At 36.2% G+C, this 15,087-nt stretch overlaps 1 protein-coding gene and 1 non-coding gene across 2 annotated transcripts in view; one reads left to right on the plus strand and one right to left on the minus strand.

The window, feature by feature from the left end:
- The first annotated feature begins 868 nt into the window (after nucleotides 1-868).
- ZMYM4 (zinc finger MYM-type containing 4) overlaps nucleotides 869-15,087 on the plus strand; it is an 84,892-nt gene continuing 70,673 nt past the window's right edge. The window contains exon 1 of the mRNA XM_021683687.2: nucleotides 869-902. The gene's annotated coding sequence lies outside the window, so the exon portion shown is untranslated. The remainder of the gene's footprint in view (nucleotides 903-15,087) is intronic.
- LOC123324766 lies at nucleotides 7,111-7,194 on the minus strand. Its single transcript, XR_006540032.1, has one exon. It is a non-coding gene; the product is annotated as a small nucleolar RNA SNORA1 (small nucleolar RNA).

Below are 15,087 nucleotides of genomic sequence, written 5' to 3' on the forward strand. Positions count from 1 at the left end.
GGGGAGACACACTCTGGGTTTTATTGGGCAAGGTTTATCAAAAGCAGCCTTCCTTGTGTTCTTGCCTCATTGATGAATAGTAGGAAGAAAAACAAGAGGCTGGAATGCTCATAGTTGCCAAAAGGAGGAGACCTTTACAGACTAAAGTGGACCATGCGAGTGTCTTTAGCTTCTGGGTAGAGTTGTCTTTGCTGTGGTTCGCCCCTCACCCCGGTCTCTGTTAGTTATTTTTATATATATCCCTTTGTAAAAAAAAAATTTCTACACCCAACATGGGGCTGGAACTCACAACCCGGAGATCAAGAGTTGCATGCTTCACCCTTGAGTGAGCCCCACCCCTTGCATCTCTGTCTTAAAGATCCAAAATTACCTCAGACTTGGCTCTGCTTCTGTCTTAGGCCCTAACATACTGAAATAGGAGCATCCCTGTAACATGGCTAACTCATCTGCAGAGCAGCAGATTTCTGGCCAAGCAAAACCTATTTGATGCTGATTGTTCTGTTTAATTTTGGTTAGAGGTTTTAAGTAGTTATCAGTGTTAGTTAGTTCTCCATAAGTGTGGCTGTCATTATAACTGTACACGACTGTATGTATCTTGTGACTTAAAAGTAATTTAAAAACAAGTTTTTTATATGAGGGCATGTATTTATCTATTTTTGGTTTGGGGGTTTTCACATGAGGATTTCTTTTATTAGTTCTAAATTATATTTTACTCTGGCAGCGTTTTGTTTATGTTGTGAATTTGTATACTTTGTATTGAAAATTACAGCTTTTGGGGGAGTGAGGAGGGATACCAGAAAGTATGATAGAATGTGACAATAATGTTATTTTTCTCTTTCCTTTTTTGCTTTTTCAGTTTGAGCAGAAAACTGGTGCAGTTTTTGATGAAATTGTAGAGAACTGTAAGTACCACTTTAGAAAAAAACCAGTCATGTCTTTAAATAGATAATAATTGAGTCTAGATAGAGCATTTATCTGTAACAGTGTTTAGTTAGGGCCTGTTAATATGATGGTACAATTTGATTTAGTTTAGATCTCATCACCCTGTTAGTATCTTCAGCAAATTAATCTTAATTATAAGAGTTATACTTTTTTTTAGTAAGCATTTTGTTCTCACGGTTATTAATGTTGAAATAAAGCCATGCTTTGTGTATGTATGAATCATATAGAAGCTTATACTTACTATTCAGTAAAGGTTTCTACTTTGTTTACAGGGTCTCTTAATTTTCTGTTTATATTCTTTCTGCATTACATGATTCTCTTAGGAAAAAAACCCAACTTTGTTTTTTAGGATTATAAAAGTAATACATTCAATTTTACAGTATAAAAATGAAAAAAGCAGAAAATGAAAGCCTTTGTCTTTATTATTCTCTAAAAATAATCAGTTTTAAAAGTTTAAATATATCTTTCCAGACTTTTTTTCTGTGAATATATATAGATCTATATATGGTGGATGGGGATTTTTATATGTCTGTAGGGATCATATGGTAGGTACTGTTCTTGCTTTTTTCATTCAACTGCCTAAACGTCTTTCTATGTTGGTGGATTTTGGCCTATTCTATCCTTTCTGATGGCTACTTGGTATTTTATTGTATGGCTGTATTATAATTTAACCAACTTACTCTTTTATGTATGTGTATTTTATTTTCAGTTTTTCATTATTACAAACAATATTGAGTATATGTATTCCTATACACATTTTTGTCTACTTGTTGAAGTAGACAAAGGGAGTGTATCCTTTTCTGTAGAATAAATTCTTTTTTTTTTTTTTTAAGATTTTTACTTACTTATTTGAGAGAGAGAGAATGAGAGAGCACATGAGAGGGGGGAGGGTCAGAGGGAGAAGCAGGCTCCCCGCCGAGCAGGGAGCCCGATGCGGGACTCGATCCAGGGACTCCAGGATCATGACCTGAGCCGAAGGCAGTCGCTTAACCAACTGAGCCACCCAGGCGCCCTGTAGAATAAATTCTAAGAATAGAACTCATGAATCATCAAAGGATGTTTGTGTTCTTATGAGGATAAATTTTGTTATCTAGAGTTACTGAGTCAAGGAGAATATGCATTTTTTTTTTCTGAAGGTAACTTCCATTAGTAGGATCTGTGAGTACCTTCTTTCTCTTTGGAATTAGTTTGTTAATATTTTTGAGAGATAAGCATTTTTTAAGACTACATAGTGAGAGGTAACTAACTCTCCGGATCTTTAGTGGTTTTGGAATAATCTGGAAGCTCATTCATTCATGTCTAGTCTGGGCTTTGAGGGCACAAAAACTGGGACTGCCAGCTTGAGCACCTGTACATGCTCTCCCTGTTGCCTTGCCTTCCTCATAGCATGGCAGCCTCAGGGTAGTCAGCCTTTTTTTCATGGTGGCTCAGGCTCCAAGCAGGAGTAATTCATTGAATAAGGCAAAAGCTGCATCTTCTCTGACCTATGTTCAAAAGTCACACAGCATCACTTCCACCACATTCTTTTGGCTACGAGGGAGTCAGTCACAAGCCTGCTCAGATTTAGGAGAAAAGTATATTCAGACCTCACTTCTTGATAGAAGGGTCAAAGTCACATTGTAGACCACCATGTAGATGGGAGATACTGTTGCAGCCATATTTGGAAAATACAGTCTGCCTTCACAGCATATAATGCTGTCATAGGATATTTTATTGTGTATCACAAGATGGCTTTAAAAAAATTCATCCTTTAGGTCTGTATTTGGATCTTCATAACATTAACTACTTCCTGTAATACAGAAACAGACTGATGAATCTGATCATATATGATTTTTTACAAGTAACGTTTTGTCTTTTCACTTAGTCTTTCCTTTTTTTTTTTAATGCTTTTTCAAAAAAATATTTTATTTTATTGGAGAGAAAGAGCACGAAAGAGAGCACAAGTGGAGGGAGGGGGCAGAGGGAGAGGGAGAAGCAGATGCCCTGCTGAGCAGGGAGCCTGATGGGGTGCTCCATCCCAGGACCCTGGGATCTTGACCTGAGCCAAAGGCAGACGGTTAATCGACTGAGCCACCCAGGTGCCCCAGTCTTTCATATCATTGTCCCTATCCCCGCACCCCACCTACAGCTTTGTAGGTAGTCTTCCATTTTTTTCTCCACTGCTTCTAAAATCATTATATGCATAAATGTATACAGATATATATATATATGTAAGGGTTTTGAAGCTTTTTTATTTTTTGTTCAACAGGTAGGATCATCATATACCTAAGATTTTTCTACCTAGCTTCACTCATTCAGGAGTACTTCATGATATTCTTCCACCTCAACTGGGATAGCTCCAATATAGTATAATGTCCCATGGTTTAGATGTACAAGTCATCATTTGCCCTGTTAGGCATTGATATTATTTTAGTTTTTTACCATGATAAACGATGATACATTAAAAATCCCTTAAGAATGTCCTTAAATGGAGCGCCTGGGTGGCTCAGTCGGTTAAGCGTCTGCCTTCGGCTCAGGTCATGATCCCAGGGTCCTGGGATCGAGCCCCGCATCAGGCTCCCTGCTTGGCAGGAAGCCTGCTTCTCCCTCTCCCACTCCCCCTGCTGTGTTCCCTCTCTCGCTGTGTCTCTCTCTGTCAAATAAATAAATCTTAAAAGAAAAAATAATAATGTCCTTATATGGATTAAAAAAAAATGTCCTTATATACTAGTAGTTTTATATGTATACGTAGATTACAACGAGTGGGTATTGTTCAGTAAAGGGTATGTGTAATTTTAATAGATGTTGCTAGCCTACTTTTCAAAATTTGAATGCCTTACATTTCCATCAGAAATGTATAAGAATACCCCGTCATCCCATTAATGTATATTGTAGCTCTTCTTCAGGTTTGGCAATCTGATGGATATGAAATAGCACAGTGTTAACTTTATCCTGCATTTTCTTAACTCCTATTGAATTTGAATTTAAGCAGTTTTTAATAAGTTCAACATTTGGACTGGCTCCTCTGTATTGTCTAGTTATAAATATTTTTTAAATGAATACTCTTTTCCCATTTCTTAAAGTTTTTTCATGACAATTTGTAGGCTTTTAAATTTTATTTTTAAAAATATTCTTTTTTGGGCGCCTGGGTGGCTCAGTTGGTTAGGCGACTGCCTTCGGCTCAGATCATGATCCTGGAGTCCCTGGATCGAGTCCCGCATCGGGCTTCCTGCTCAGCGGGGGGTCTGCTTCTCCCTCTGACCCTCTTCCCCCTCGTGCTGTCTCTCATTCTCTCTTTCTCAAATAAATAAATAAAATCTTTAAAAAAAAAAAAAGCCTGGTGCACCTGGGTGGCTCAGTCAGTTGAGCGTCTGACTCTTGATTTCAGCTAAGGTCATGATCTCAGGGTCCTGAGATCAAGCCCCACATCATCAGGGCTCCATGCTCAGCATGGAGTCCGCTTGAGAATCCCTCACTCCCTCTCCCTTTGCCCCTGCCCCTGCTTGTATGTGCACACGTGCGCTCTAAATACATAAAATCTTTTTAAAAAAATAAAATTTAGGGATGCCTGGATGGCTCAGTCGGTTGGGCGTCTGCCTTCAGCTTGGGTCATGATCCCAGGGTCCTGGGGATCAAATCCTACATCAAGCTCCTTGCTCAGTGGGGAGTCTGCTTCTCCCTCTGCCTGCTGTTACACCCGTTTGTTTTCTCTCTCTGACAAATAAAGAAAATCTTAAAAAAAAAAGAATTTTTTTTTTAAAGATTTATTATTTATTTGAGAGAGAATGAGAGAGAGCCAAGCACATGAGAGGGGGGAGGGTCAGAGGGAGAAGCTTTTTAAATTCTGTAATAGTAGTTGCTAAGGTGAGTCATAGTAGGCATAGTAAAGGATAAATCTGAAAGAAGATTCAGGTATACTTTTAAAAAGATAAGACAATCATTCATTCAGAAAATTTAACTTTTAAAATATATGATCTAATGTTCTTTTAATAATGGAGTAGGGGTTTTTGATTTCCTTTGTTTCCTTTTGTTTGTGTCAGCTTTTCCTAAACAAATGTATTTTTAAAAATATTTATTTATTTATCTATTTATTTATTTATGAGCTAGAGCATGCAAAAGAGAGAGCGAACACAAGCAGGGGGGAGGGGATAGAGGGAGAAGCAGACTTCCTGCCGAGCAGGGAGCCGGATGTGGGACTTGATCCCAGGACCCTGGGATCATGACCCGAGCTGAAGTTGGCTCAACTGACTGAGCCACCCAGGTGCCCCTAAACAAATGTTTTTAATATAAAAAATTTGGTTTTTTTACCATCACAGTTTTCAGTCTTGGTTAAAAAAGTTTTCCTTACCCTTTGAATATATGCTATCCTAGTTTCTTGGAGTATTTAGAAAAAATTTTTTTTTTAAAGATTTTATTTATTTTTTAGAGAGCGAGCGAGAGAGAAACAGCGTGAGAGGGGAGAGGGTCAGAGGGAGAAGCAGGCTCCCCGCTGAGCGGGGAGCCCGATGTGGGACTCAATCCCAGGACCCTGGGATCATGACCTGAGCCGAAGGCAGACGCTTAACCATCTGAGCCACCCAGGCGCCCTAGAAAATATTTTTATAAAATATTAAATACAAAAGTATTTATAACATGTGAACTATATTAAAAATAAAACCCTTGGCTTCACCACCCAGCTTTTATTTATTTTTTTATTATTTATTATTTATTTATTTATATTTAAAGATTCTATTTATTTATTTGACAGAGACACAGCGAGAGAGGGAACACAAGCAGGGGGAATGGGAGAGGGAGAAGCAGGCTTCCTGCTGAGCAGGGAGCCCGATGCGGGGCTCGATCCCAGGACCCTGGGATCATGACCTGAGCCGAAGGCAGACGCTTAACGACTGAGGCACCCAGGCGCCCCACCACCCAGCTTTTAAAAAATGTGCCACATCGTGCCTTTCATGCCAATCCCTCAGTCCCATTTTGTTCTCTCCAAATAGCTATTATCCTGGATTTTGCTTATTTCCTCGATTTTCTTATACTTTTTACCACCTCTGCATTATTAATCAAGATATTCTTTAGTTTTGCTTGTTTATGGACTTTGTATTGTTTTTGAATTAAACTGTATATGTTACCACTTTCTTTTTATTATATATTCCTGATACTTGACTATACTGTTGCATGTAGCTCTCATTCATTTATCACTGATGTGTATTTATTCATTAAATACATTACAATTTTTATTTATTTTTATTTTTATTTTATATTTTTTCCTAAACAGCTTTTCCTAAACAATTATAATTGTTTAGGAAATAAATAAATAAATAAATAAAGATTTTATTTATTTATTTGACAGAGAGATAGAGCCAGAGAATACAAGCGGGAGGAATGGCAGAGGGAGAAGGAGAAGGAGAAGCAGGTTCCCCGCTGAGCAGGGAGCCCGATGTGGGGCTCGATCCCAGGTCCCTGGGATCATGACCCAAGCTGAAGGCAGACGCTTAACCGACTGAGCCACCCAGACGGCCCAATTTTTATTTATTTTTAAAAAGTTGTGGTAAAAAAACCATAATATAAAATTTACCATCTTAATTCTTTAAAGATTTATTTATTTATTTATTTATTTATTTATTTATTTATTTATTTATTTAGGGAGAGAGAAAGAGAGCATGTGTGTGAGTGGCCGGGGGTGGCTGGGAGGGGCAGAGGGAGAGTGAGAGACAGAATCCTCAAGCAGGCTCCCCGCTGTGTGCAGAGCCAGAGGTGGGGCTCAGTCCCAGGACCCTGAGATCATGACCAGAGCTGAAGCCAAGAGTCACCAAGAGTTGGCTCTTGGTGGCTGCTCAACCAAGCGAGCCACCCAGGCGCCACTCATCTTAATTATTTTTAAATGTATAATTCAGTATTTTAAGACTGAGCCACCCAGGCACCTTTAAAATAGCCCCTTCAAAAAGAACTTTTGTTCAAACCACAGTTGTAAAAGTCGGTCTAGTTCTTTCGGTTGGGTTTCTTTGATCTCCACTCAAATATGAACATACTTAAAGATTGCCCACCTGTAATATTTGGGATCCAATTTCTTTATTTTAGGACTCGAAGTCAAATTGTAGGAAGTACATTGATTGCTATTTTAGGCAAGTGGTCTAAAATTATTATTCTTTGTTTCTGATATTGAAAGGTCTTGTTACTCTACTCCATTAGCATAGCAGAAAATATTACAGGTCTCATTGTTACCACTGCAATAAATTTGCTGTGATGGAAGCATAACCTGTGTCTCAGTGTAGTCATAGGTCATCCTGTTTCTATTGCAACAACTTAGCTGTGCATTCCTGGCAGGTATGTAAAGGAATTAATGTGTTTGTCTCTAATAAAACTGTGGACACTGAATTTTGAATTTCACATAATTTTCCATGTGTCAGGAAATTTTCTTTTTCTTTTTTTTTTTTAAACCATTTAAAAATGTGAAAAGCATTCTTAGCTCATAGGTTGAACAGAAATACTCCCCCCAAAAAACAGGTGGCTTCTGGATTTGGCATGCAGACACAGTTTACCTACTCTTGCTCTAGAGTATATATGGGAAGGTGATTTCTCAGGCCTAGGCTGTGTATGTTGTGTATAGTCTCAACTTTATCAGAAATGCAAAATTTATTTTCCTAAGTAGTTTATCTATTTACACTTACACCATTGTGGTTAGAGTTTTTTTCACTGTACATCTGGCCAACACGTGATATTATCAGACTTTTAAATTTTGTCAATATGGTAGGTATAACATGGAATCAATAATTTTTAAAAATCTGCATTTCCATGATTAATAATTTAGTTGAATTTTTTCATGTTTATTAGCTGTTTCTGATTCCTCTTTGGCAAAATGTCTGTTTAATTAAATCTGTTGCCCACTTGCTATTCGGTTGTTGTCTTTTCTTAACTGAATTGTAGAAGTTTTCTAAATATCCTTAAGAAAAATTCATCACTTATAGTTATTGCAAATAACTTCTAATTCATAACTTGTCTTTTAAAGTTTTTGCATAAGCAGAAGTTAATTTTAATATAGTTGAATCATAGTAAATGTATGAGTCTTTTCCTTTATGTTTGCTTTTTAAAAAAAGTTTTCTTTAGGAAAAGCTTATCTAGGCTGAGATCAGAAAGACCTTATATATTATTTCCTGAAATGTTCATTGATTTTATCTTTCACATGTAGCTCTTGAATTATCTTAGATTTAATTGTTTATATAGCTTGGGTTACGGATCTTACTTTGTTTTTTTTCATAATGCTAACAAATTGTCTCACCACCATTTATCAAGTAGTATTTCCTTTTCCTGGTGATCTAAACCTACTCTGTAACGTGTATCTGGGCTTTTTTCCACATTTTCAGTTGGGCTATTTGTTTATTTCTGGGCCAGTACCATGTTGTTTTAATTAATTTGATGTACAGTGAGTCTTGATAATCTGATAGTTCACATCCCAGAAAATTGTTCTTTAGGAATATTTTGCCTATTCTTGCCAGTGTTCATTTTAGAAGTACTTTGCCAAGTTCCTAACAAAACAAAATAAAATAACAAAATCTTGTTGGGAATTGATTAGAATTTTCCTGAGTCTATAGATCAACAGAGAATTTGTATGTATGTAATATTGAATCTTCTATCTATGAACTTGGTATGTCTTCCATTTATTTAAATCTTTAATGCTTTTCAGTAACATTTTATGATCTATAAAGGATTTTCTTGTAAGCTTTTTATGTTTTAGCATTTAATGAAATTTATTTTTGGATGTAGGATAAGATTAGGGTTCATTTTTTTTCCAGATGAGTATCTTATGCTACCGCATGTTAAAAAATTCATCTTTTCATCTAAATAGTTGATGTTTTTGTCACTGAACTGAATTGGCACTGAGATATATTTAAGTTCTATATATGTGGGAGTCTCTTTTTGGAAATTGTTTAAAATTCTGTTAATATTTGTATATTTACAAAATTATATATTACTAAATATTAATATTTCTATACCAGTGTCATTGGTTTTATTTGTATGTATTTTTTTTTTTTTAAGATTTTATTTGTCAGAGAGATAGAGAGCACAATCAGGGGGAGTGGCAGGCAGAGGGAGAGGGAGAAGCAGGCTCCCCGCTGAGCATGGAGCCCGATGTGGGACTCGATCCCAGGACCCTGGGATCATGACCTGAGCCGAAGGCAGTCGCTTAACCGACTGAGCCACCCAGGCGCCCCTATTTGTATGTATTATTATAAGAAATATTTTATTACTATATTATTACTATGTATGTATTAGCTTTTGGGTATATACGTTTTTCTACTATGTTAAGCCATTGCCTTAGTTTTATCTTTTTTTAATTTAATTTAATTTTATTTATTTTTGTAAGTAGGTTCCATGCCCATTGTGGAGCCCAAGGAGGGGCTTGCCTCATGACCCCGAGATCAGTACTTGAGCTGAAACCAAGAGTGGGATGCTTAACCAAGTGAGCCACCCAAGTGCCCCATCTTTTGTGTTATTTTAATTTTTTTTAAAGGGGGAGGTTAGAGGAAGAGGGAAAGAGAATCTCAAGCAAGCTCTATGGCTAGCACTGAGCCCAAAGTGGGTCTCCATCTCATGAACCTGAAATCATGACCTGAGCAGAAACCAAGAGTTGGCTGCTTAGCCAACTGCACCACCCAGGAACCCCTAAAAATCTAATAGTCTTTTAAAATTTGAGTATGTAGTTATCCGTACATGAAACCATATCAACTAAAAATATTTCATTTCTTTTTCCCAGTGACTGCTCAAATTATATAATTTATTATTTTTGCTAAAACTTGTAGGATTACATTAAATGATAATCATGGTAGTTGTCATCATTGATTAATTTGTGAGTCCCAGTTAATTAGTTCTCATATTTTGTTATTTAGGGCTAATTATTGTTAGTTTTTGTCACATAGGCTTAGGCTTTATTACATTTTTTTTTTTTTTTTTAAAGATTTTATTTATTTATTTGAGAGAGAGAATGAGAGAGAGCACATGAGAGGGGGGAGGGTCAGAGGGAGAAGCAGACTCCCTGCGGAGCAGGGAGCCCGATGCGGGACTCGATCCTGGGACTCCAGGATCACGACCTGAGCCGAAGGCAGTCGCTTAACCGACTGAGCCACCCAGGCGCGCTACATTTTTTTATATATTCCCAGTTTACCTTGTGGAATGGCTGAAGAATATTGGTATTTATATATTCCTGGATTCCATTTGTTAATATTTTGTTAAAATGGATAAAGTTTGTTTACACGTGGAGTTACAGCTTTATTAAATGTTTTCTAGAATTCAGGTAAATATTTAGGCTTGGAGATTTCTTGGTGTGAGATTTTAAGTTATGAATTAAATTTTTCAAACAGAATGTAAAGTTTTTCTTTTATGTTTCATCTTTTGTCAGTTCTGGTAAGTTTTATTTTTCAAGTAGTTTGTCCATTTCATTTAAGTGGTCTTTTTGTCTTTCAATTTGAGGCAGTTTAGTGGGAAGGACAGTGGCTTCTAATTGTGGTTTTAATTTGCATTTCCCTGCTAATGATGTGGCACATCTTTTTAATGTGTGTATCGGTCATTCTTAAATGTTCTTTTGTGAAGTGTCTGTTCAAATCATTGCCCATTTTTAAGTTTGGTTGTCTTTTTGTTATTAGGTTGTAAGGATTCTTATATATTTTGGATGCACATCTCCTGTTGTATAGATCAATAGACTGAAATAGATGGGGCTATCTATGTCCATCTATCTGTAGCTGTCTATAAATCTCTTCATATCCATCCATCCATCCATTCTGTGGCTTGGCTTTTCATGATCTGAGTGGTGTCCTTGAAAAGCAGTTTTTAATTTTGATGAAAAAACTCCTCATTTTATTATTATTACTATATTTTTGTGGTCTGTGTTCTTTGTGTTCTAAGAAACCTATCCAAGATCATGAATATTTATACTTTTTTTTCCCTAGAAACTTGATGGTTTTAGCCTTAGCTTTTATAATTAGGTTCATCATCCACTTCAACTTAGTTTTTGTATATAGTGTAATGTAAGAGTCAAATATATAATTTTGTGTGTGGATATCTAGCTGAATCAACACCATTTATTGAAAAAGATTATTCTTTCTGATTGATTTACCTTGGTACTTTTGTTGAAAATCAGTTGATCTGCATGTTGGGTCAATTTCTGGACTCATTATGTTCTGTGGATCTGTATGTCTATTCTTAGGGTGATACCACACTGTCTTGATTACTTTAATTTTATATTAAATCAGGTATTCTAAGTCATATTTTTCAAAGTTTTACTGTTCTAGATCTTTTTTTTTTTTTTAAAGATTTTATTTGTTTATTTGAGAGAGAGAGAGCATGAACAGGGGGAGGGGTGGGGGGAGGGGGAAAGGCGGGCTCCCTGCTCAGATCATGACCTGAGCGAAGTAAGCGACTGAGCCATTCAGGCATGCCCCATTCCAGCTCTATTCTTAAACATTGTTTTGTCTGTGGAAGTCCTTTGCATTTACATATATATTTTGGAATTAACATATAAATTTATACAGATAAGCCACTGGGACTTTGATTGGAATTACATTATCTGTAGATTAATTTGGGGGAGAATTGACATCTTAAATATATTCAATCTTCTTACTTAGGTCTTCTCTAAATGTCTAAATAATTTCTAGATTATTAATTAAGTTTCTAAATAATCTTGTACTTTTTAGTCTATAGATTTTGCACATATTTTATAAAATTTAATATCCCTTTATATATTTTTCTGTCTTTCCAGTATTTTGCCTGGATATTTTGTTTGTGGATAAATTTATGGACAGCTTTCCCCCACGGAGATAGCCTTCCTTCCTAAGTCAGTGAATAATCATCCTTTCTTTGCTTACTTGAAATGTATTATAATGATGGAAAATTCTTTTTTCTGATTTCCAAATGACCTTTATTATCTTTGTAGATATATTACCTCCGTTTGAGGACTTTCTCTTCTCTTTATTGTTTGCTCATTTTGTCAAATGATTTCTCTTTACTGAGATGGTCATGTTTTTTTCTTTTATTGTGTTATGTGGTGAACTGACTTATTTCAGTACTAAACCCACCTTGCATTCATGGGATAAATCCTACTTTGTTGTGATCTATTATTTGTTTTATATATTTTATATATGTTCTATATATTTTCAGTTTGCTAATATTTTAAGTATATTAGTCTTGTAAGCACCTATGTTTATGAAGGATATTGGTATAAAGTTCTTTTTTTTTTTTTTTTAAGATTTTATTTATTGAGAGAGAGAGATTGTGAGCTGGGGAGGAGCAGAGGGAGAGGGACAAGCAGACTCCATGCTGAGCGTGGAGCCCCATGCAGCACTTGATCCCACAGTGCTGAGATCATGACTTGAGCCGAAATCAAGAGTCAGATGCTTAACCGACTGAGCCACCCAGGCTCTGTAAGTTCTCTTTTGTAATGTCTTTCTTTGGTTCTGGTTGCAGAGTAATACTGGCCTCATAAAATTAGTTAGGAAGTATTCCTTTCTCTTATCTTTACTGGAAGAATTTCATGTAAGATGGGTATTATATTTCTTTAAATGTTTAATTTACTAGTAAAGTTATTTGGGCCTGGTGCTATTTGGATTTTCTTTTTCTTCTGTTTCTAGTTTGGCAGTTTGCACCATTCAGGGCATTTCCTATAAGTCAGCATAGTTGAATAGAACTTTGCATGATGAGGGAAATGTTCTGTATGTACACTATTAGAGTATCCACTAGCTACTCGTGACAGTTGAGATTTGAAATGTCATGAGTGCAAAACTGAAGTTTTAATTTAATTTAAATGGACATAGGTGGCTGGTGGCTTCCTCTATTGGACAGTGAAGATCTAAGCTGGCGAATTTATTTCCATAAAGTTCTTAATTTTTAAATGTGTTGTCATTCAGTTCATAGCATTTTAAAATTTATTCTTAATTAAGTTGTTTATAATATATTTTTAGAGATTTTATTTGAGAGAGTGTGTGCGAGAGCATGAGCAGGGGGAGGGGCAGAGGGAGAAGCAGACTCCTCCCTGAGCAGGGAGCCCACTGCAGAACTCCATCCCAGGACCCTCGGATCATAACCTGAGCCGAAGGCAGATGCTTAACCAACTGTGACACCCAGGTGCCCCTGTTTATAATATTTTCTCACTTTATTTTTAGTCTCTATGAAATCTTCACTACTGTACCTTTCATTCCTGATACTAGTAATTTTGTGTTCTCTGTCTCTCAACTTTCTTCATATTAATTTTTTATTAACATTTAATTGTGAAATACACATAAACTGAAATTTACCATCTTAGTTTTGTTTTTTGTTTTGTTTTGTTTTTTGAGAGAGAGAGAGAATCTTAAGCAGGCTCCATTCTCAGCACGCGAACCTGATGTGGGGCTCGATCTCACAACCCTGAGATCATCACCTGAGCCGAAATCAAGAGTTGGATGCTTTACCGACTGAGCCACCCAGGCACCCCTACCTAGATCTTAGCCATTTTTAAGTGTACAATTCAATAACGTTAAGTACGCTGGCATTGTTGTGCAACCAATCTCCATAATATTTTCCATCTTGCAAAACTGAAACGATACCTGTTAAATAATAACTCCCCATTCCTCTTGCCTCCAGCTGTGTCACCCACTCTTCTCCTTTCAGTCTATGACTTTGACTACTCCGGGTACCTCATATAAATGGAATCATACTATGTATATGTTTTTATGACTGGCTTGTTTCACTTAACTTAATTTCCTCAAGGTTCATCCACGTTGTAGCTTGTGCCAGAATTTCCTTCTTTTGCAATTAGTAGAATTGGTGTCTCTTGTGTTTAATGAGTTCATAAGAGTAACAGAGTGAAATTATTATAATTTTACTGATGCCATTGAGGTAAAAAAATGGAAGTTACTCTGTACAGTTTTATAGTTCTTAAAATGATTATTTTAACATTGTAATTTTTTCTGGCTATAAGGGGTAGGAGAAAAAATGAGGTTCAGGACCTGAACAGATCCTTGTTTATCTCAATATAAAGGGATATCAGCTGATTCTGGTGTGGCAAGAAGGGAGAGAAGATGAATAATATAACCATGTTGCAGAAGTTTTGGAATTAGAAGGAAGAATAGCAGGAATGTATAACTATAGAATGGAACACAGCTGGATCTCTTTCCTCATATCTCTGTGGCATTGTGCTTCTGGTATTATTGGCATAAATTACTTTTATTATTTTTTAAAAATTTCATTTTATTCTGCTTCCAAAAATAATATGCTCTGAAATACTGAAATATTATAAAAACATGTAAGCGTTTTACTTCATTAAAATGTATGATATTCTGTTATAGTGATGTGTTTTAGTTTTTTTTTTTTTTTTTAAGATTTTATTTATTTATTTGACAGAGACAGAGATAGCAACAGCAGTAACACAAGCAGGGGGAGTGGGAGAGAGAGAAACAGGCTTCCTGCCGGGCAGGGAACCTGATGCAGGGGCTCAATTCCAGGACCCTGGGATCATGACCTGAGCCATAGGCAGATGCTTACCTGACTGAACCAACCCGGCGCCTCAATTTTTTTTTAAAGAGAGAGAGTGTGTGAGGGTGGGGAGGGGCAGAGAGAGAGAGAAAGAATCTTTAGCAAACTGTGTTGAGTGGGAGCCTGATGCGAGGCTCGATCTCACTACCCTGAGATCATGACCTGAGCCGAAATCAAGATTCAGTCATTCAGTGGACAGAGCCACCCACGCACCCCTGAATGTATCAATTTGTAGATATTGCTGCTTTCTTGATCATTATTTTTAGAGCACTATAAATATCCATGAACATTCAAAAAGTAGTCTATTGTCTTTAGTTGTCCTTAGTGAAGAAGAAATGGTTGTTTTATAAGGTGTTTTATAATGTGCTTTAAAATCACATTTTTTTTACCTTAATACTGTACAGAGTAGACTATTTGATAATATGTAACTAATTTCTCTCAGAAGTATTTCAAATGTCAGCATTTTTTAGTCACCTTTTAGTAATAAAATCTTTTAATTATAAAATCAAATTGTTCTGAATATTCCCCTGGTTCAAACTATTTTTTTTTCCTATGGGAACAAATAAAAGCAAAAGTTAGTGAAAGTAAGTTCTGTGAATCTCACCTACGAGTCTCCTTATTGAATGTTTAGAGGTTACAATGGCATACTTGAATAGTTCCACAATAACAACACATAAT

The sequence above is a fragment of the Neomonachus schauinslandi genome, chromosome 4 (genome assembly GCF_002201575.2).
Source record: "Neomonachus schauinslandi chromosome 4, ASM220157v2, whole genome shotgun sequence".
NCBI lineage: Eukaryota > Metazoa > Chordata > Mammalia > Carnivora > Phocidae > Neomonachus > Neomonachus schauinslandi.